Below are 8,026 nucleotides of genomic sequence, written 5' to 3' on the forward strand. Positions count from 1 at the left end.
GGGTGCGATCATACCAGCGTTAGTGCACCGGATCCCATCAGAACTCCGCAGTTAAGCGCGCTTGGGCCGGAGTAGTACTAGGATGGGTGACCTCCCGGGAAGTCCCGGTGTTGCACCCTTTCTTAGTTTTTCGCCGGGCGTCGCAATGCTATTTGAATAAACCTTTTGCCCGTTTGCGTTCTCGTCGGGGCCGGGCCGGGCCGGGGTGCGCTGCCCGCACTACCGCGCGCGCGGGGGCGACACCGAGCGCGCACCCGAGGCGCCCCGAGCACACAGGCCACGGTGCAACCCGGGCGTTGTGCGCGCACCCCGGTGCGCCCGAGGTGCTGCGCGCGCACCCAGGTGAAATCGGTGTGCACCTCGGCCAGTGCGCGCTCGGTCGAGTCGCGCACGTTGGCCAAGGTGCACGGTGATGTTTCTTACTCTAAGGTTCCGCACCAGACGCCCGGGACAGGTGAGCGAAGCTGGGCGGGGCCGGGTGCGCGGCCGGGGCAGGTGCACGCAGCTGGAGAGAGCTTTGGAGCACACCAGAGGTGCGCACCTTGGAGCACACTTCGGAGCGCACCAATGATGCGCTCCATTCAAAAGTTTCCTGAAAAGGCAAAAAAAGTTGAGATTATAGAATTTCCCACTTGAGAGATTGTAAAAAAAAAAAATTTAAAATGAAGGAAACGCGGGTGCCAAGGTGTGCGCGCCCGGGTGCGCAGCCCAGCCAAGGTGTGCGCACCAAGGCGCCCACCCTGGCGAAGGTGCACGCAAGGTGCGCACCCGAGGCAAACCGGACAATTAACCCAACTTTCGACTTCGCGCGCACCTGCGCACCTTGGAGCGCACTTCGGAGCGCTCCTTGTTGCGCACCAATCTTGGGCACCTCGGAGTGCACCATGGCGCCCACCAAGGTGCGCACCCGGGGCAAACCGAGCTCCGACTTCGTGCGCACCTTGGAGCGCACGAAAGGTGCGCACCATGGCGCCCACCAAGGTGCGCAGCCCAGCCAAGGCGTGCGCATCAAGGTGCGCACCCTGGCGAAGGTGCGCACCCGGGGCAAACCGAGCTCCGACTTCGTGCGCACCTTGGAGCGCACAAAGGGTGCGCAACCCAGCCAAGGTGTGCGCACCCCGGGCAAACCGAGCTCCGAATCGTGCGCACCTTGGAGCACACTTCGGAGCCCTCCTTGGTGCGCACCGATGTTGCGCACCTCGGAGCGCACCCGGGGAAAACAATGCAATTAACCCGACTTTCGACTTCGTGGGCACCTCGGAGCGCTCTCGGGTTCGCACCTCGGAGCACACCGAGGTGCGCACCTTTGATGCGCTGCCTTCACCAATTTCCAGAAAAGGCAAGAAAACATTGAGAAGGTGTGCGCACCGAGGTGCCCACCCTGGCGAAGGTGCACGCGAGGTGCGCACCCGGGGCAAACCGGGCTCCGACTTCGTGCACGCCATGCTGCGCACCTTGGAGGGCCATGGTGCGCACCTTGGAGCACACTTCGGAGCGCTCAATGGTGCCCAACCCAGCCAAGGTGCCCACCGCGGCGAAGGTGCACGCGAGGTGCGCACCCGGGGCAAACCGGGCTCCGACTTCGTGCACGCCGCACCTTGGAGCACACTTCGGAGCGCTCCTTGGTGCGCACCAGGGCGCGCAACCCAGCCGAGGTGCCCACCCCGGCGAAGGTGCACGCGGGGTGCGCACCCGAGGCAAACCGGGCTCCGACTTCGTGCACGCCATGGTGCCCACCGCGGCGAAGGTGCACGCGAGGTGCGCACCCGGGGCAAACCGGGCTCCGACTTCGTGCACGCCGCACCTTGGAGCACACTTCGGAGCGCTCCTTGGTGCGCACCAGGGCGCGCAACCCAGCCGAGGTGCCCACCCCGGCGAAGGTGCACGCGAGGTGCGCACCCGGGGCAAACCGGGCTCCGACTTCGTGCACGCCATGGTGCCCACCGCGGCGAAGGTGCACGCGAGGTGCGCACCCGGGGCAAACCGGGCTCCGACTTCGTGCACGCCGCACCTTGGAGCACACTTCGGAGCGCTCCTTGGTGCGCACCATGGTGCCCACCAGGGCGCGCAACCCCGCCGAAGGTGCACGCGAGGTGCGCACCCGGGGCAAACCGGGCTCCGACTTCGTGCACGCCGCACCTTGGAGCACACTTCGGAGCGCTCCTTGGTGCGCACCAGGGCGCGCAACCCCGCCGAAGGTGCACGCGAGGTGCGCACCCGGGGCAAACCGGGCTCCGACTTCGTGCACGCCATGGTGCGCACCAGGGTGCCCACCGCGGCGAAGGTGCGCACCCGGGGCAAACCGGGCTCCGACTTCGTGCACGCCGCACCTTGGAGCACACTTCGGAGCGCTCCTTGGTGCGCACCAGGGCGCGCAACCCAGCCGAGGTGCCCACCCCGGCGAAGGTGCACGCGAGGTGCGCACCCGGGGCAAACCGGGCTCCGACTTCGTGCACGCCATGGTGCCCACCGCGGCGAAGGTGCGCACCCGGGGCAAACCGGGCTAGGACTTCGTGCACGCCGCACCTTGGAGCACACTTTGGAGCGCTCCTTGGTGCGCACCATGGTGCCCACCAGGCCGCGCAACCCAGCCAAGGTGTGCGCACCAAGGTGCACGCGAGGTGCGCACCCGGGGCAAACCGGGGTCCGGCTTCGTGCACGCCGCACCTTGGAGCACACATCGGGGCGCTCCCGGGTTCGCACCGGCGTTGCGCACCGTGGTGGGCACCTCGGAGCGCACCGTGGTGGGCACCTCGGAGCACACCAAGGTGGGCAGCGAGGTGCGCACCTTTGATGCGATGCCTTCACTAATTTCCATAAAAGGCAAAAGAAAACGAGATTTTAAAATTTCCGTTTTGAAAGATAGTGAGAAAAAGGGAATGCTGGTGCCATCTTGAGCCCGCCCTGGTGCGCAGCCCAGCCAAGGTGTGCGCACCAAGGTGCCCACCCTGGCGAAGGTGCGCGCCCGGGCAATTAACCCAACTTCCAACTTCGCGCGCGCCAGGGTGGGAGCGCACCCAACAACCGGGCCTGGGAAGAGCCAATGCGAGAAACCCCACCAAACGCTCTGACAAAAAAAGAGGGGGCGCTCCAGTAACCCCGCTTCGGAGCGCACCCTGGGCAAACCCAGCCAGGGTGCCCACCCCGGCCAAGGTGCAGGCGAGGTGCGCACCCGGGGCAAACCGGGCTCCGACAACGTGCACGCCGCACCTTGGAGCACACTTCGTAGCGCTCCCGGGTGCGCACCTCAGAGCACACCAAGGTGGGCAGCGAGGTGCGCACCTTTGATGCGCTGCCTTCACTAATTTCCAGAAAAGGCAAAAAAAAGAGGAGATTTTAAAATTTCCGTTTTGAAAGATAGTGAAAAAAACGGAACGCGGGTGCCATCTTGAGCCCGCCCTGGTGCACAGCCCAGGTAAGGTGCCCACCCTGGCAAAGGTGCGCACCCGGGCAATTAACCCTACTTCCGACTTCGTGCGCGCCAGGGTGGCAACCGGGCCTGGGAAGAGCCAATGCGAGAAACCCCACCAAACGCTCCGACAAAAAAAGAGGCGGCGCTCCAATAACCCCGCTTCGGAGCGCAGCCGGGGCAAACCCAGCCAAGGTGCCCACCCCGACGAAGGTGCACGCGAGGTGCGCACCCGGGGCAAACCGGGCTCCGACAACGTGCACGCAGCACCTTGGAGCACACTTCGAAGCACTCCCGGGTGCCCACCGGCGTTGCGCACCGTGGTGGGCAGCGAGGTGCGCACCTTTGATGCGCTGCCTTCACTAATTTCCAGAAAAGGCAAAAAAAAATGAGATTTTAAAATTTCCGTTTTGAAAGATAGTGAAAAAAACGGAACGCGGGTGCCATCTTGAGCCCGCCCTGGTGCGCAGCCCAGGCAAGGCATGCGCACCAAGGTGCCCACCCGCGGTGCACGCCCGGGGCAAACCGGGCTCCGACTTCGTGCAGGCCGCACCTTGGAGCACACTTCGGAGCGCTCCTTGGTGCGCACCATGGTGCCCACCAGGGCGCACCCGGGGCAAACCGGGCTCCGACTTCGTGCACGCCGCACCTTGGAGCACACATCGGAGCGCTCCCAGGTTCGCACCAGCGTTGCGCACCTTTGATGCGCTGCCTTCACTAATTTCCAGAAAAGGCAAAAAAAAACGATATTTTAAAATTTCCGTTCTGAAAGATAGTGAAAAAAACGGAACGCGGGTGCCATCTTGAGCCCTTCCTGGTGCGCAGCCCAGGCAAGTTGTGCGCACCAAGGTGCCCACCCTGGCGGAGGTGCGCGCCCGGGGCAAACCGGGCTCCGACTTCGTGCACTGCATGGTGCCCACCAAGGCGCGCAACCCAGCCAAGGTGCCCACCGCAGCGAAGGTGCACGCGAGGTGCGCACCCGAGGTGCACACCCGGGGCAAACCGAGCTCCGACTTCGTGCACGCCGCACCTTGGAGCACACTTCAGAGCGCTCCTTGGTGCGCACCAGGGCGCGCAACCCAGCCAAGGTGCTCACCCCGGCGAAGGTGCACGCGAGGTGCGCACCCGGGGCAAGCCGGGCTCGGACTTCGTGCACGCCGCACCTTGGAGCACACATCGGAGCGCTCCCGGGTTCGCACCAGCATTGCGCACCTTTGATGCGCTGCCTTCACTAATTTCCAGAAAAGGCAAAAAAAAAAAAAAAACGAGATTTTAAAATTTCCGTTTTGAAAGATAGTGAAAAAAACGGAACGCGGGTGCCATCTTGAGCCCGCCCTGGTGTGCAGCCCAGGCAAGTTGTGCGCACCAAGGCACCCACCCTGGCCAAGGTGGGTCACGGGGTGGGTCCTAGGGTGGGTAACGGGGTGGGTACTAAGGTGCGTGCCAAGGTGGGTCATGGGGTGGGTGCCAAGGTGGGCACCAGGGTGGGTGTGCACCAACCCTAGCCAGGGTAGGTCACGGGGTGGTTGTCGGGGTGGGCGTCAAGGAGCCAAGGTGGGTGGCAAGTAGCCAAGTTGCGTGCCAAGGTGGGTGTCGGGGTGGGTGCCAAGGATCCAAGGTGGGTGCCAAGGAACCAAGGTGGGTGTCTGGGTGGGTGCCGAGGTGGGAGCCAGGGTGGGTCCCAAGGTGAGTGCAAAGGTGGGTGCCAGGGTCAAGGTGAGTGCCAATGTGGGTTCCAAGGTGCCAGGGTCAGGGTGAGTGCCAATGTGGGTTCAAAGGTGCTAAGTTGGGTGCGAGGTTGGGTGCGAGGGTGGGTGGGTGCCAAGGTGTGCTAGGTGGAAGCCCGGGTGGGTCGGCATCCCATGGGTGTCGAGTTGGGTGCCTGATGGGTGCTTCTTGTCAAGTTTTAGTCGTCGGGACTCATTTCGAGCCTTAGAGGTCGTTTCTTGTCCGGTTGCCCTGTCTTCGACCTGGGAACCCAATTTTGGTCCTCGGGTCCCATTTTTTTTTGTCTCGCATCCCACTTTTGGCCTGTGGCCTTTTCGGGGTCGATTCTCGTTTTGGGCATCAGAGCATGTTTCTTCTCCTAAAACCCAATATTTGTTTATTAAGTCTCGGAACACATTTTTGTTCTCGTGGACCCATCATGGGTCTTGGAACGCATTTGTGGTCCTTGGGTCCCATTTTGCATCCCGAAACTTGTGTTTTGGTGCTTGATCCCTATTTTGGGTGCCCACCTTGCACCAAGTGCGCACCCGGGGCAAACCGAGCGCCTTGGTGCACCGGGGCAAGATCGAGCGTGCACCCGAGGCGCCCCGAACATGCACCAAGGTGCACTCGGCCCACATGTGAGCGCAGGTCGTTGCGCCCGAGGTGGTGTGTGGGCACCGCGTTGCAGACGGGACACTGCACGCACACGACGCCCCGTCCAGGTGCACGCACGTAGGCCGGGCCGGGTGCACACCCGACGCCCTAGCAAGGTGCGCGCACCCGGGCAGGGCTCACACTTGGCGAACGGGGCGCACTTCGCGAGGGAGGGTGTGCACCTCGACGGGGGTGGGTGGCCGGGGTGGATTCGCACGTGGGTCGCGGTTTGCTAAGTACACACTGCGACAAGCTCATAACGGGTGCGATCATACCAGCGTTAGTGCACCGGATCCCATCAGAACTCCGCAGTTAAGCGCGCTTGGGCCGGAGTAGTACTGGGATGGGTGACCTCCCGGGAAGTCCCGGTGTTGCACCCTTTTTTAGTTTTTCGCCGGGCGTCGCAATGCTATTTGAATAAACCTTTTGCCCGTTTGCGTTCTCGTCGGGGCCGGGCCGGGCCGGGGTGCGCTGCCCGCACTACCGCGCGCGCGGGGGCGACACCGAGCGCGCACCCGAGGCGCCCCGAGCACACAGGCCACGGTGCAACCCGGGCGTTGTGCGCGCACCCCGGTGCGCCCGAGGTGCTGCGCGCGCACCCAGGTGAAATCGGTGTGCACCTCGGCCAGTGCGCGCTCGGTCGAGTCGCGCACGTTGGCCAAGGTGCACGGTGATGTTTCTTACTCTAAGGTTCCGCACCAGACGCCCGGGACAGGTGAGCGAAGCTGGGCGGGGCCGGGTGCGCGGCCGGGGCAGGTGCACGCAGCTAGAGAGAGCTTTGGAGCACACCAGAGGTGCGCACCTTGGAGCACACTTCGGAGCGCACCAATGATGCGCTCCATTCAAAAGTTTCCTGAAAAGGCAAAAAAAGTTGAGATTATAGAATTTCCCACTTGAGAGATTGTAAAAAAAAAAAATTTAAAATGAAGGAAACGCGGGTGCCAAGGTGTGCGCGCCCGGGTGCGCAGCCCAGCCAAGGTGTGCGCACCAAGGCGCCCACCCTGGCGAAGGTGCACGCAAGGTGCGCACCCGAGGCAAACCGGACAATTAACCCAACTTTCGACTTCGCGCGCACCTGCGCACCTTGGAGCGCACTTCGGAGCGCTCCTTGGTGCGCACCAATCTTGGGCACCTCGGAGTGCACCATGGCGCCCACCAAGGTGCGCACCCGGGGCAAACCGAGCTCCGACTTCGTGCGCACCTTGGAGCGCACGAAAGGTGCGCACCATGGCGCCCACCAAGGTGCGCAGCCCAGCCAAGGCGTGCGCATCAAGGTGCGCACCCTGGCGAAGGTGCGCACCCGGGGCAAACCGAGCTCCGACTTCGTGCGCACCTTGGAGCGCACAAAGGGTGCGCAACCCAGCCAAGGTGTGCGCACCCCGGGCAAACCGAGCTCCGAATCGTGCGCACCTTGGAGCACACTTCGGAGCCCTCCTTGGTGCGCACCGATGTTGCGCACCTCGGAGCGCACCCGGGGAAAACAATGCAATTAACCCGACTTTCGACTTCGTGGGCACCTCGGAGCGCTCTCGGGTTCGCACCTCGGAGCACACCGAGGTGCGCACCTTTGATGCGCTGCCTTCACCAATTTCCAGAAAAGGCAAGAAAACATTGAGAAGGTGTGCGCACCGAGGTGCCCACCCTGGCGAAGGTGCACGCGAGGTGCGCACCCGGGGCAAACCGGGCTCCGACTTCGTGCACGCCATGCTGCGCACCTTGGAGGGCCATGGTGCGCACCTTGGAGCACACTTCGGAGCGCTCAATGGTGCCCAACCCAGCCAAGGTGCCCACCGCGGCGAAGGTGCACGCGAGGTGCGCACCCGGGGCAAACCGGGCTCCGACTTCGTGCACGCCGCACCTTGGAGCACACTTCGGAGCGCTCCTTGGTGCGCACCAGGGCGCGCAACCCAGCCGAGGTGCCCACCCCGGCGAAGGTGCACGCGGGGTGCGCACCCGGGGCAAACCGGGCTCCGACTTCGTGCACGCCATGGTGCCCACCGCGCCAAGGTGCACGCGAGGTGCGCACCCGGGGCAAACCGGGCTCCGACTTCGTGCACGCCGCACCTTGGAGCACACTTCGGAGCGCTCCTTGGTGCGCACCAGGGCGCGCAACCCAGCCGAGGTGCCCACCCCGGCGAAGGTGCACGCGAGGTGCGCACCCGGGGCAAACCGGGCTCCGACTTCGTGCACGCCATGGTGCCCACCGCGGCGAAGGTGCACGCGAGGTGCGCACCCGGGGCAAACCGGGCTCCG

At 64.1% G+C, this 8,026-nt stretch overlaps 2 non-coding genes across 2 annotated transcripts; both read left to right on the plus strand.

The window, feature by feature from the left end:
* On the plus strand, positions 1-119 carry LOC131863391 (5S ribosomal RNA). Its single transcript, XR_009362312.1, has one exon. It is a non-coding gene; the product is annotated as a 5S ribosomal RNA (ribosomal RNA).
* Positions 120-6,034: 5,915 nt separating this feature from the next.
* LOC131863385 (5S ribosomal RNA) lies at positions 6,035-6,153 on the plus strand. The gene has a single exon (XR_009362306.1). It is a non-coding gene; the product is annotated as a 5S ribosomal RNA (ribosomal RNA).
* Positions 6,154-8,026: the final 1,873 nt, after the last annotated feature.

The sequence above is a fragment of the Cryptomeria japonica genome, unplaced genomic scaffold, assembly GCF_030272615.1.
Source record: "Cryptomeria japonica unplaced genomic scaffold, Sugi_1.0 HiC_scaffold_61, whole genome shotgun sequence".
Taxonomy (NCBI): domain Eukaryota; kingdom Viridiplantae; phylum Streptophyta; class Pinopsida; order Cupressales; family Cupressaceae; genus Cryptomeria; species Cryptomeria japonica.